This window comes from Aegilops tauschii, unplaced genomic scaffold (assembly GCF_002575655.3).
Source record: "Aegilops tauschii subsp. strangulata cultivar AL8/78 unplaced genomic scaffold, Aet v6.0 Super-Scaffold_100181, whole genome shotgun sequence".
In the NCBI taxonomy this organism is placed as follows: Eukaryota; Viridiplantae; Streptophyta; class Magnoliopsida; order Poales; family Poaceae; genus Aegilops; species Aegilops tauschii.
Window position 1 is genome coordinate 834907 of NW_027332455.1, and position 15507 is coordinate 850413.

The following is a 15507-nucleotide window of genomic DNA, read 5'->3' on the forward strand; positions in this document are numbered from 1 at the left end:
ATCCATAAATGATATAACACAATCAAACTTAGGTGTCATACCTGACTCCTTACCATCATCGGAACCCCAATCTTCAGAGTTGCATTTAATTCTTTCCAATAAATCCCACTTGAATTCAGTAGTCTTCAACATATAAGAACCAGCACAGGAAGTATCGAGCATGGTGCGCTCATTAAGAGGAAGCCGAGCATAAAAATTTTGAATAATCATTTCTATTGAGAGCTCATGATTGGGGCATGAATATAACATTGACTTAAGCCTCCCCCAATCTTGAGCGATGCTTTCTCCTTCGCGAGGCCAGAAATTATATATGTAATTACGATCACGATGAACAAGATGCATAGGATAGAACTTCTGGTGAAATTCCAACTTCAATCGTTTCTAGTTCCAAGATCCCGTATCATCACATAGCCTATACCAGGTCAATGCGTCTCCCTTCAAAGATAAAGGAAAGACCTTCCTCTAAACAACATCATCGGGAATACCTGCAATCTTAAATAATCCACAAACTTCATCCACAAAGATAAGGTGTAAGTCGGGATGCAATGTTCCATCTCCTACAAAAGGATTAGCTAGCAGTTTTTCTATCATACCCGAAGGAATCTCAAAGTAAACATTTTCAGTAGGTTCAGTAGGTTGAGGAGCAATTCTTTGCTCTACTGGTCGGGGCGAAGATGCCCCGAACAAGCCCTCAAAGGATTAGTTTCCATAGTAACAAGTGATAGCAAATTTCAGCACACTATATAAATGTTTCCTTACCAAGTTCCACTCACCAAAGGCGCTTCACTCCCCGGCAATGGCGCCGGAAAAGATTCTTGATGACCCACAAGTATAGGGGATCTATCGTAGTCCTTTCGATAAGTAAGAGTGTCGAACCCAACGAGGAGCAGAAGGAAATGACAAGCGGTTTTCAGTAAGGTATTCTCTGCAAGCACTGAAATTGTAGGTAGCAGATAGTTTGGTGATAAGATAATTTGTAACGGGTAACAAGCAATGAAAGTAAATAAAATCCAGCAAGGTGGCCCAATCCTTTTTGTAGCAAAGGACAAGCCTGGACAATTTCTTATAATGAGAAAAGCGCTCCCGAGGACACATGGGAATTATCGTCAAGCTAGTTTTCATCACACTCATATGATTCACGTTCGGTACTTTGATAATTTGATATGTGGGTGGACCGGTGCTTGGGTACTGCCCTTACTGGGACAAGCATCCCACTTATGATTAACCCCTATTGCAAGCATCCGCAATTACAAAAGAAGTATTAAGGTAAACCTAACCATAGCATGAAACTAGTGGATCCAGATCAGCCCCTTACGAAGCAACGCATAAACTAGGGTTTAAACTTCTGTTACTCTAGCAACCCATCATCTTCTTATTACTTCCCAATGCCTTCCTCTAGGCCCAAATAATGGTGAAGTGTCATGTAGTCGACATTCACATAACACCACTAGAGGAGAGACAACATACATCTCATCAAAATATCGAACGAATACCAAATTCACATGACTACTAATAGCAAGACTTCACCCATGTCCTCAGGAACAAACGTAACTACTCATAAAGCATATTCATGTTCCTGATCAGATGAGTATTAATATGCATTAAGGATCTGAACATCTGATCTTCCACCAAGTAAACCAATTAGCATCAACTACAAGGAGTAATCAACACTACTAGCAACCAAGAGGTACCAATTTGTGGTTTTGGATACAAGATTGGATACAAGAGATGAACAAGGGTTTGAGAGGAGATGGTGCTGGTGAAGATGTTGATGGAGATTGACCCCCTCCCGATGAGAGCATCGTTGGTGATGACGATGGTGATGATTTCCCCCTCCCGGAGGGAAGTTTCCCCGGCAGAACAGCTCTGCCGGAGCTCTAGATTGGTTCCGCCAAGGTTCCGCCTCGTGGCGCCGGAGTTTCGTCCCGTAAGCTTGCTTATGATTTTTTTCCAGGGTAAAAGCCTTCATATAGCAGAAGATGGGCACCGGAGGGCCACCAGGGGGCCCAGGAGACAGGGGGCACGCCCAGTAGGGGGGGGGGGCGCCCCCACCCTCCTGGCCAGGGTGTGGGCCCCCTCTGGTATTTTCTTCGCTCAATAATTATTAATAATTTCAAAAATGACTTTCGTGGAGTTTCAGGATTTTTGGAGCTGTGCAGAATAGGCTTCCAATATTTGCTCCTCTTCCAGCCCAGAATCCCGGCTGCCGGCATTCTCCCTCTTCATGATAAACCTTGTAAAATAAGAGAGAGTAGCCATAAGTATTGTAACATAACGTGTAATAACAGCCCATAATACAATAAATATTGATATAAAAGCATGATGCAAAATGGGCGTATCATGGATCCACCAAAGACAAACACCGACCGAATCCGGTGATATCCGTCGGAGACACATCTCCACATGCCCTCCGATGATGCTAGACGTGCCACCAGAACGGGGACTAGGCGCGAAGAATCTTATTCCAACTTCAGGAAGCCGCCGCCATCTCGTCTTTATAGAAAAACACAAACCCTAAACGCACACAGAAAAACCTCCAAAAACAAATGAGCCAACATATATACACATACGTGAGGATGCCAAAAGGCTACAAGAGGATGCCAAAAGACTAGAATGCAAAAGGCCAAAAGACATCACTTAATATAACTCTAACAAAGAAAACACTTACATTATTGTTTCCTGTGTCCGCAAAGTCTCCCATTGGCCTTATTATAGATGGATCGAAGAAGTTGAAACCTCCTGCGGCTAGTCCGCTAAGGGCATCTACAACGGGGGCGCTTAGGCTAGACGTCTGGGTTCTATTCCGGGCAGTTTTGGGCTAATCCTATTCGATCCAGGGATTGGGGCTGGCATCGATGCTAGTTCGGTCGCCGGGCGCTTGTTTCGTTTCTGTTCGTATGACCCCCTTTAACCAGCGATAAGCTTATTCTTTCTGAGAAAAATAAATTCTATTAGCGCTCAGTTAGGCGCTCGTGCGTTGGCCCAACAGACGCCTGCATCAACTCAACTTCAGTAATTATATTTTCCTATTACTAAGCGCCTAAATAGGCGCCTCTCCATTGAAGATGCCCTAACAAGGGCACCACAAGAATACGAGGACTCTGATCACACTAGAAGAAAAACGAAAAACATAAAAAACGGCACGGCAAGGCGCATGTATTCTTCTAGTCCTAATGATTACTAACTATGTCTCAGGACACAAACTTCGCTAATTAATAAATAAACAGCTCTGTTTCTTCTCTTTCGATTACACAAGGCCTGGTTGCTCGTGTGAAGCCGCCTTGAGCTGGTCCAAGGCATCGCTCTTGAGATTCTTTTTTTTGCGCTATCGGTCTTGAGATTCTGAAACGACTGCACCGCGTTTTGAGGTTCAAACGACGGCGTCGTTTCATTCATTTGTGTGCCTATTGCGTCAGGTGTAGACGTTGAAGTTTGGGCACCTTTTCTACTCCGTTAGTGTCTCGCCAGGTTTTTTTTTGCCTCATAAGGATGTTCGTCTCCAAGATAACGCACGTTTTAGTGGGTTTTTCCTAGCATTATTGGAGGCTTCTGATTTCTCATTTGTTGCGTTTTGTGCGTGTATGGTGTTGTTTCCATTAACAGTATCAAATGGAAGTTGGACGAGCCCCAGTTCGAAAGAAAAGAAAAACATGTTTCTCTTGTTTAGATGTATTGCAGAATGGAGCAACGGATTAACATATTTTGAAAATCCAAGACAATGTATGTAGATAGTGCATAACCGAATGTGTAATGAACTAGAAAATCGTCATGTCGTGGGCATAGGCAATTTGTTCCCCCAAAATCACCTGAGGTTCAAATGTCAAAACTAAAAATACTCCCTGATGAAACTTCAAAGGTGAAGATATTCCCTGACGGGATGTGTGGTGCCAGGTTCTCTCTTCCTTTAGCAGAACCGAAAATATTCCCGGACGAAAGTGAGGTGCCCGGAAAATATTCCCTCACGAGTTCTTAAAAGAACTCTTTGCTTTCTTCTTCCTCTGATCAGTTTATGCTAGACTAAGGTGACAGAGAGGGAGAGGTAGGCTCGAGGAAGAGCTAGGGCAAGGTTTTGCCCCAACAGATTTCCTTCTGTGATCCTGCACAGGGTGGTGTATGCCGACCACAAACTAAAGGGCACTTTCTTGATCCAACTCCTTGCGCTGGTCTTGAGCTGGTCGAAGGCATCAGTCTTGAGATTCTGAAATGACTGTGTTTTGAGGTTCAAACGACTGCATCATTTCATTCATTTGTTTGCCTATTGCGTCAGGTATAGACGTTGATGTTTGGGCACCTTTGCTACTCCGTTAGAGTCTCGCCAGGTTTTTTTCGCCTCATAAGGATGTTTGTCGACACGATAGCGCGCGTTTCAGTGGGTTTTTCTTGGCATTAGTGGAGGCTTTTTTCTAGACATCGCACGAGTGTGTGTATCATGTATTAAATAAGGAGGGAAACGACCCCATCCACAGTATTCTTACAAGATGGTTACATGCAAGAACTCCACATCCACACGGCCCAAAATGCTAACTACGTACTCACTTGTACCCACCTTGCTAGCCCTCCCAGAAAGGTGTCAAAATCACCTTTTAGTAGCCCGTGTGTGGAGGCTCCTGATTTAGCATTTTGTTGCATTTTGTGCGTTTATGATGTTGTTTCCATTAACAGCATCAAATGGAACCTGGATGAGCCCTGCGGGAAACGTCGTACCCTAGCTCTGGGCGACGCTTGCATGTTATATAACCAGGGGCGCCACTCCTTGGACATCATACAAGTTGTTGGTATTACAGACTTGGGAAGGAAGGAAGAGATATCTAGTTACAAGAGATAACAGAGACTATAAACTACCTATCTCTATCCCTATCTGTAGTATTCGGTTACAAGGAGTGGAGCCGGCTATCACACGATGCAATATGTGTCATTTGACACTCTCCCTTAATCACAACTTGGTTAAGTTGAGATTACGCTTGAATTCCTCAAGACTCCTTGTAGGTAATGTGTAGCGACTAGACCTCAAATGGTCTGTGCTGCTGTGCAGCAGTGTCATCCCTGGATCAGTAATGCTGACACGCACAGTGCAAATGGAGGATTTATAACAGAGTAGCAATCACACACTTATTACATCGAATATCTCCAAAGAGAATAAGTATGTTAAATATGGCTTAAGGCCATCTAAAAACGATAACAGCGGAAGACTTGGACGATAAGTGAGTCCATCAACTCTAGCGGCATCACTGAGTATAAGACCATGACCTAAGGCACCTTACTCGTCGTCTGAAAAGTCTGCAACATGAAACGTTGCAGCCCGAAAACGGGTCAGCACATAGAATATGCTGGCAATGTAACACATAGAGAATAATGAGCAATAATAATGCTATACTACATGCATATATGGCTGGTGGAAAGCTCTACGGTTAAGTTTTTGCGAAAAGCCAATTTTTCCCTACTTCAAAGGAATAAATTTTATTTAACTATCATGGTAGTTGTGAAACATTGAGATGGTTGACAGCATTTCAATCCCAATTAAGAATCATCATTAACCCAACAAAATTAATTAAAAGTAACATGGTGATGAGATTCAAATGATAATCCAGGTACTAGATACTCAAGTTGTCCATAACCGGGGACACGGCTAACCATGATTAGTTTGTACACTCTGCAGAGGTTTGCGCACTTTTCCCCACAAGACTCGATCGCCTCCGCTTGATTCTCGCACTGCATGATGTTTGAGAAACGGATGACCGAGACACAGTCTTTCCGAAGAGGTCCCCTTAACCGATAGATAGGCCGGTACACCTACAATCCCCTACATCTGCTAGCCCATCATGGAAAGGTTTCCCACAACTTACTCAACTATGCTAGAGCCCATAATAGCTTGTGGCTGCACACGGAAGTTTCCAGCATGAATAATCTTATGATCCCTTTGAGCCTGGGTGGCGGTCCTTATACAAACAGACAACACTGGGTTCTCCAGGTGCCTCAATCCACCCAGATGTGAGTTTTAGTTGCCACCTTAAGTTGAACCATTAATTAACAATCTCACATCTGTCATGGAAAATTCACTCAAACCCAATCCACGTCTACGAGCATAGCATGGCAATATAATAGCAACGTAGAAGTAACTCCCAAGGGTTTGATAAAAGAACAGGTAATAGGTACTACCTCAACTACTTCCCAAAGTCCCACAATTTAATTAGATCCTAACATGCAATTGTTTGAGGAATATATCTAATGCAATAAAACTGGGTATGGAAAGTATGATCAAAGTGTTACTTGCCTTGCTGATGATCCGCGAAACCTAGCGATTCGAAGTAACAAGCGGCACACTCCGGGTACTCTATCGCAAACAAACAAGCATACAATCAGTACTCATCTAATGCACAGGTAAAAACTTGAATGAAAGATCCAACCAGAAAGTTCAACTTAAGAACTCCGGTTTGCAAAAAGAATCAATTCGAACGAAGCAACGAAAGTCAAACTGCGAAAGAAACAAGCTTCATTTACTAATCTGGATCTAGGTCAAATTTTACAGTAGGAAAAACTTGTTTGAGTAGGTTAAACGGAAAAAGAATTTCGAGACGAAACTCTAGGCGCTTGAATCGCCTGATTCCGATAAACGAGCGAAAAGTTAAACAGAAACGAATATTCGATCAGAAATCAAAATCTGAGATAATCGCGGAAAAATCCGACGAAAAAGAAAAACGGACGAACGGTTAAAGAACGGACGTTCGTTAACAGAGAAAAACTGACGAACGCGTTGTTAAAACGAACGAGTCGGTGAACGCTCACAAAATAACAAAACCGAAAAAAAACCGATCTAGGGTTTTTTTTAAACGAATGGTTTTTTTTAAACAAAACCGGCAACCGAACGGCGGTGAGGTATACCTCGTCGGGGCGGGCTCCGGCGGGGCTTGGCCGGCTCCGGCGAGGGGCGGCGAGGGCGGCGGGGTGCGGGGGTGCTCGGGGGAGGGCGAGGGGCGGCGAACGGCGAGCGGCGGCGGCGGCCTTCAGGCGTCGGGGCTCCAGCTCCGGCGGCTCGGGGCGGGGCAGGTGCAGGCGGCGGCGGGGTGAGAAGGAGGGGGGGCGGCGGCTATATATGAGGGGGGGTGCTGGAGGCGTGGGGGAGGGGGCAAGGCACGGCTCCGGCGGAGTCCGAGCCGGGCACGCGGCGGCGGCGGCGTACTAGGGAAGGAGAGGGCGCGGGCGGGCCGGCGCGCGGCTGGGCCTTGGCCCGGTCGGGCGGCGCGGAGTTTTTTTTTTAATACGTTCCACGGAAAAAATTCGTAGAAAAATAAATAAAAGTCCAAAAAAGATAAAATAAATTTTCCCCGTTTAGTTAGAAAATCTAGAATAGGGTGAACATTTTTTTGACACAAAAATAATTTTTGAAAACATGCAATATTTTTAATGCAAATAAAATCCAAATAAATTCCAATAAATGATTTTAACACTTTTTCTCCAGTATTTCAATTGTTTTGGAGAACTCATATATTCTCTCGTTTATTTTTAAAATGAAATATTTTTCCGGAGAGAAAATAATTAAAACCAAAATCCTCGTTTTATTATTTGATGGAAAATCAAATATGAAAACTTGAGAAAATCCCCAACTCTCTCCGAGGGTCCTTGAGTTGCTTAGGATTTATCGAGGATTTGTCAAAATGCAATAAAATATGATATGCAATGATGATCTATGTATAACATACCAAATTGAAAATTTGGGATGTTACAAACCTACCCCCCTTAAGATGAATCTCGCCCTCGAGATTCGGGTTGGCTAGAAAACAACTGGGAGTGGTCCTTCCGTAGATCTTCCTCTCGCTCCCAGGTGGCTTCATCTTCCGTGTGGTGACTCCACTAGACTTTGCAAAACTTGATAACCTTACTGCGGGTAACTCGGCTGGCATACTCAAGAATCTTAACTGGTTTCTCCTCATAGGTCAAATCACTTTCCAGTTGAATTGCTTCCAGTGGCACAGTATCTCTCAGTGGTATCTCAGCCATCTCTGCGTGGCACTTCTTCAACTGGGAAACGTGAAATACATCATGAACTCCAGACAATCCTTCGGGCAATTCCAGCTTGTAGGCAACCTCTCCCATACGTTCCACAACTCTGTATGGTCCGATAAAACGGGGCGCTAACTTTCCCTTAACTCCAAAGCGCTTCACTCCTCGAAGTGGTGATACTCGAAGATACACTCTGTCTCCGACTTCGTGAACTGTCTCCTTTCGTTTAGAATCAGCATAACTCTTCTGCCTGGACTGGGCTACCTTGAGCCTATCGCGAATCAACCTTACTTTCTGTTCAGACTCCTTAATCAAATCTGGTCCAAACAACTGACGGTCTCCAACTTCGTCCCATAACAACGGTGTTCTACACCTCCTTCCGTACAAGGCTTCGAAAGGGGCCATCTTCAAACTGGTCTGATAACTGTTGTTATAAGAAAACTCTGCATAAGGCAGATTGTCGTCCCAACTAGATCCATAATCTAGTGCACAAGCTCTCAACATGTCCTCCAAAATCTGGTTGACTCTCTCGGTCTGTCCATCCGTCTGTGGGTGAAAAGCTGTACTAAACTCTAGCCTGGTTCCCAATGTTTCATGTAACTGCTTCCAAAACTTCGAGGTAAATTGGGTTCCTCTATCTGATACAATGGTCCTCGGAACTCCATGCAAACATACGATCCTGGTCATGTATATCTTTGCCAACTTAGCACTGGTGTAAGTGGTCTTCACTGGAATAAAATGAGCCACTTTCGTCAAACGGTCGACTACAACCCATATTGAGTCATAGCCTGAACGAGTCCTGGGTAATCCTGTGATAAAATCCATGCCTATTTTATCCCACTTCCATTCGGGTATCGGCAATGGTTGTAGCAATCCTGCTGGCTTCTGATGCTCTGCCTTCACTCTCTGACATACATCACAAACTGCTACATATTCTGCAATATCCTTCTTCATTCCGGTCCACCAGAAAGTATTTTTTAGATCCAAATACATCTTGGTATTCCCTGGGTGAATTGAGTACGGTGAATCATGGGCTTCTTGCAAAATCAACTTCCTGATCTCCGGATCATTTGGCACATATACGCGGTCCTCAAACCATAAGGTATCGTGCTCATCCTCATGAAATCCCTTGGCTTTTCCTTTGTTCATCTTCTCCTTTATCTCTTCAATCTACTTGTCTGTCTTCTGAGCTTCTCTGATCCTTTCCATCAAGGTAGACTGAATCTCCAATGTCGCTAAATAGCCTCTTGGGACTATCTCCAAACATAGCTCGCGAAGGTCCTCGGCTAACTCCTGAGGTAACTCTCCTGTCATGAGGGTGTTGACATGACTCTTGCGGCTCAACGCGTCTGCTACAACGTTAGCCTTTCCTGGGTGATAATGCAATCTCATATCATAATCCTTAATGAGCTCCAACCATCTCCTCTGTCTGAGATTTAACTCCTTTTGCGTGAAAATATACTTCAAACTCTTGTGATCTGTATACACCTCACAATGGTTTCCGATGAGAAAATGTCTCCATGTCTTCAATGCATGCACCATGGCTGCTAACTCCAAATCATGCATAGCATAATTCTTCTCATGGGGTTTAAGTTGTCGTGAAGCATATGACACAACTCTTCCTTCCTGCATAAGCACTGCTCCAAGTCCTCGACGAGAAGCGTCGCAATAAACTTCATAATCCTTGCGTTGATCTGGTAGAATCAACACTGGTGATGTAACCAATCGTTCCTTCAACTCTTGGAAACTAGCTTCACATTCCTCAGTCCAATTGAATTTGGTGTCCTTTTTCAATAGCTCCGTCATGGGCTTAGCAATCTTCGAGAAATTCTCGATGAATCTCCGGTAGTATCCTGCAAGTCCAAGAAAACTCCGGATTTCTCCAACTGTCGTGGGTGATTCCCAACTTGTCACTGTGTCAACCTTGGCAGGGTCTACTGCTATTCCTTCTCCCGAAATAACCTGTCCAAGGAATCCAACTTCCTTCAGCCAAAATTCACATTTGCCGAACTTGGCATATAACTGATGTTCTCTGAGCTTCTCAAGTACCAATCGCAAATGCTCCTCATGCTCTTCATCATTCTTGGAAAAGACTAGAATGTCGTCAATGAACACCACGACGAACTTATCCAAAAACTCCATAAATACTTTGTTCATCAGGTTCATAAAATAGGTAGGTGCGTTAGTCAGACCAAATGACATAACGGTATACTCATACAATCCATATCTGGTGGTAAAAGTCGTCTTAGGTATATCCTGCTCTCGAATCTTTAACTGATGGTATCCTGATCGTAGATCGATCTTAGAAAATACTTTAGCTCCTTGTAGGCGGTCAAACAAATCATTGATCATTGGCAGTGGGTACTTGTTTTTGATGGTCACTTCATTCAATCCACGGTAATCAACAACCATCCTTAGCGATCCATCTTTCTTCTCCACTAGAAGTACTGGTGATCCCCAAGGTGACGAACTTGGGCGAATATAGCCTTTATCCAGTAACTCCTTGATCTGCTTCTTAATTTCCTCCAAATCTTTTGCGGGCATCCTGTACGGTCTCTTAGATATTGGCCCTGTGCCTGGCAAAAGTTCAATCAAGAACTCAATGTCTCTATCTGGTGGCATGCCTGGCAACTCTTCTGGAAATACATCCGGATAATCCTTCACCACTGGTACTTCCTCCTGTACAACTCCTGATAATGAATTCACTTGGGTCCTCTTCGGCATATGCCGGGATACATACTTGATCCTTTTTCCTTCCGGGGTGGTAAGAAAAATCGTCTTGCTGGCACAATCGATGTTTCCTCCATACAACGATAGCCAATCCATTCCCAAAATCACATCCAAACCTTGCGACTCCAAAACTATGAGGTCTGAGGGCAAAACATGCCTTCCAATGGCCAACGGCATCTGAAAACATCCTTGGCTGGCCATATACTCTGCTCCTGGCGAGGTTACTAACATAGGGGTTTTGAGAACTTGGGTGGACAGCTTAAACTTATTCACAAATCCCCTTGATATGTATGAATGCGATGCACCAGTATCGAAAAGAACGGTTGCAGCAAATGACTTAACCAAAAACTTACCTATTACTGCATCAGGCTGAGCTTCAACCTCCTCCACGCTCACGTGGTTCACATGTCCTTTGTTGAACGGGTTCGGCTTCTTCCAAGAGCTTCCATTGCCATTTCCATTTTGGGCTTCAGGACAATCAGTTGCATAGTGTCCAGTCTTCTGGCACTTGAAACAAATAGATAGGCCGGTACACCTACAATCCCCTACATCTGCTAGCCCATCATGGAAAGGTTTCCCACAACTTACTCAACTATGCTAGAGCCCATAATAGCTTGTGGCTGCACACGGAAGTTTCCAGCATGAATAATCTTATGATCCCTTTGAGCCTGGGTGGCGGTCCTTATACAAACAGACAACACTGGGTTCTCCAGGTGCCTCAATCCACCCAGATGTGAGTTTTAGTTGCCACCTTAAGTTGAACCATTAATTAACAATCTCACATCTGTCATGGAAAATTCACTCAAACCCAATCCACGTCTACGAGCATAGCATGGCAATATAATAGCAACGTAGAAGTAACTCCCAAGGGTTTGATAAAAGAACAGGTAATAGGTACTACCTCAACTACTTCCCAAAGTCCCACAATTTAATTAGATCCTAATCATGCAATTGTTTGAGGAATAGATCTAATGCAATAAAACTGGGTATGGAAAGTATGATCAAAGTGTTACTTGCCTTGCTGATGATCCGCGAAACCTAGCGATTCGAAGTAACAAGCGGCACACTCCGGGTACTCTATCGCAAACAAACAAGCATACAATCAGTACTCATCTAATGCACAGGTAAAAACTCGAATGAAAGATCCAACCAGAAAGTTCAACTTAATAACTCCGGTTTGCAAAAAGAATCAATTCGAACGAAGCAACGAAAGTCAAACTGCGAAAGAAACAAGCTTCGTTTACTAATCTGGATCTAGGTCAAATTTTACAGTAACGAAAACTTCTTTGAGTAGGTTAAACGGAAAGAGAATTTCGAGACGAAACTCTAGGCGCTTGAATCGCCTGATTCCGATAAACGAGCGAAAAGTTAAACAGAAACGAAGATTCGATCAGAAATCAAAATCTGAGATAATCGCGGAAAAATCCGACGAAAAAGAAAAACGGACGAACGGTTAAAGAACGGACGTTCGTTAATAGAGAAAAACCGACGAACGCGTTCGTTAAAACGAACGAGTCGGTGAACGCTCACAAAATAACAAAACCGAAAAAAACCGATCTAGGGTTTTTTTTAAACGAACGGTTTTTTTTAAAACAAAACCGGCAACCGACCGGCGGCGAGGTATACCTCGTCGGGGCGGGCTCCGGCGGGGCTTGGCCGGCTCCGGCGAGGGGCGGCGAGGGCGGCGGGGTGCGGGGGTGCTCGGGGGAGGGCGGGGGGCGGCGAACGGCGAGCGGCGGCGGCGGCCTTCGGGCGTCGGGGCTCCGGCTCCGGCGGCTCGGGGCGGGGCAGGTGCGGGCGGCGGCGGGGTGAGAAGGAGGGGGGGCGGCGGCTATATATGAGGGGGGGTGCTGGAGGCGTGGGGGAGGGGGCAAGGCACGGCTCCGGCGGAGTCCGAGCCGGGAAAGCAGCAGCGGCGGCGTACTGGGCAAGGAGACGGCGCGGGCGGGCCGGCGCTCGGCTGGGCCTCAGCCCGATCGGGCGGCGCGCATTTTTTTTTTAAATACGTTCCACGGAAAAAAAATCGTAGAAAAATAAATAAAAGTCCAAAAAAGATAAAATAAATTTCCCCGTCTAGTTAGAAAATCTAGAATAGGGTGAACATTTTTTCTTTTGACACAAAAATAATTTTTGAAAACATGCAATATTTTTAATGCAATTAAAATTGCAAATAAAATCCAAATAAATTCCAATAAATGATTTTAACACTTTTTCTCCAGTATTTCAATTGTTTTGGAGAAGTCATATTTTCTCCTCTCGTTTATTTTTAAAATGAAATATTTTTCCGGAGAGAAAATAATTAAAACCAAAATCCTCGTTTTATTATTTGATGGAAAATCAAATATGAAAACTTGAGAAAATCCCCAACTCTCTCCGAGGGTCCTTGAGTTGCTTAGGATTTATCGAGGATTTGTCAAAATGCAATAAAATATGATATGCAATGACGATCTATGTATCACATACCAAATTGAAAATTTGGGATGTTACATAATGACTTTGTGAATCCATCTGCAACCTGATCTCGTGAATGCACAAAACGGATCTCCAATTGCTTATTAGCTACCCTTTCTCAAACAAAGTGGAAGTCTATCTCAATGTGTTTTGTCCTGGCATGAAAGACTGGATTAGCAAATAGATAAGGAGCACCGAGATTATCACACCATAGACATGGAATTCGAGTGTGCTTCACACCAAGCTCTTTCAACATGAACTAAACCCATATAATCTATGTTGTGGCATTAGCTAGTGCTTTATACTCAACTTCTATACTTGACCTTGACACCATGGCTTCTTTCTTTGCACACTAGGATATCAAGTTTGGCCCAAAGAATATTGCAAAACCACCAGTGGAGCATCTGTCATCTGGACATCCTGCCCAGTTAGAATCAGAAAAAGCACTAACAAGAGTGGAAGAGGATTTGTTGAAGGTAAGACTAAGATTCATAGTATCTTTCACATATCTCACTATGCGTTTTGCAGCAGTCCAATGAATTTTGGTGGGAGCATGAAGAAACTGACATACTTTATTGACAGCAAAATAAATATCAGGCATTGTTAAAGTTATGTACTGAAGTGCTCCCACTAAACTTCTATATCTGGTACTATCTTCCTCACTCAAGGGTTCTCCCTCAGCAAGTGACAGTTTTTTTGTACTAGATAGTGGTGTTGGTGCATGCTTATATCCTTGCAATCCAACTCTCCTTACCAGATCAGTGACGTACTTTTCCTGAGAGAGATGAAGACTGTCTCCATGTTTTTTAACTTCAACTCCTAGAAAGAAATGTAGTTCTCCCGGATCCTTAAGGGCAAACTCAGCACTCAGATCCTTTAACAAACCTGTCACAGCTTCATCAGATGAACTTGCGACAATGATATCATCAACGTAAATAAGAACAAATATAGTGGTATTTGACTTATTGTAAATGAACAAGGATGTGTCAAATTTTGAAGGAACGAAAACAAGTGTTTGCAGTTTCTGACTTAGTCGTGAGTACCATGTCCTGGGAGCCTGTTTCAGTCCATATAGAGCTCTATCAAGCTTGTATGGTGTTGTTTCCATTAACAGTATCAAATGGAAGCTGGATGAGCCCCAGTTCGAAAGAAAAGAAAAACCTGTGTCTCTTGTTCAGATGTATTGCAGAATGGAGCAACCGATTAACACATTCTGAAAATCCAAGACAATGGGCCGGTATAGATAGAGCATAACTGAATGTGTAATGAACTAGAAAATAATAATGTTGTGGGCAGAGGCAATTTGTTCCACCTAAATCACCTCAGGTTCAAATGCCAAAACTGAAAATACTCCCTGATGAAACTGCAAAGGTGAAGATATTCCCTGGCAGGATGTGTGGTGCCAGGTTCTCTCTTCCTTTAGCAGAAACGAAAATATTCCAAGACGGAATGTGAGGTGCCAAGTTTTCCTATTTGGTAACGGGTTCTCAAAAGAGAAAAAAATGTAACAAGAAATTTTCGCACTGGGCTACCACTTCTTTGCATAACCCTCTTGTGTAATTTTAGCGGTACAGTTGTTTTTTCCCCAACCGGACTGGAAATATTCTATTTATCCAGACCGCGGTGCATCGGTCTTGAGCCGGTCGAAACAATCGGTCTTGAAAATAATAATAAGACTAAGCGCGATTGCCTCCGTGGCTGTGGGGATTATAGATGCCCTGTTTTTTCTCAGCCACCATGTTTTCGCGTGCGAGTATTTCCTAGGAAAAACTGTTTAATTTATGTGGTTTCCTGGTGTTTTCCATTTCTTCTTTTACAACGCACAGGCAACTTACATGATGTTTTTAGGAAAACATGTGAATGCCAGGGTGATAGTTTTTTAGATATATATGAACAACATTTTCTGAAAAAAGGTGCAACAACTTTCACGGATACTTTTCTAGAATATGCGTGCCTAAATTGTTGTTGAATGTAGACGGATTGTTTTCACACATCCTCAAGTTTCCAATCCTTGTTGCATGCAGATAAAATAGGAGAATATGGCATTAAAAAGGAAGCAAGAATCTTTATTATTATGTATCCAAATCAATGGAAAACCATTATACATGAGTAATCTCGACAATAAAAACAGAGAAAGGGAGTCACTGGAACAAGCATGTCGTCATAATACAAAAGACGGTCTGTTAACAAAGAGACAAAAATGAAAGAAACCAAAAAATATGGGATGCAACCGCGACAATTTAATAGTAAATAAATCAAACATCCATAGACACCATAACAGCAGCGACACCGATAGACAAAAGAGCGCGCACTCACACTCACGGGGTC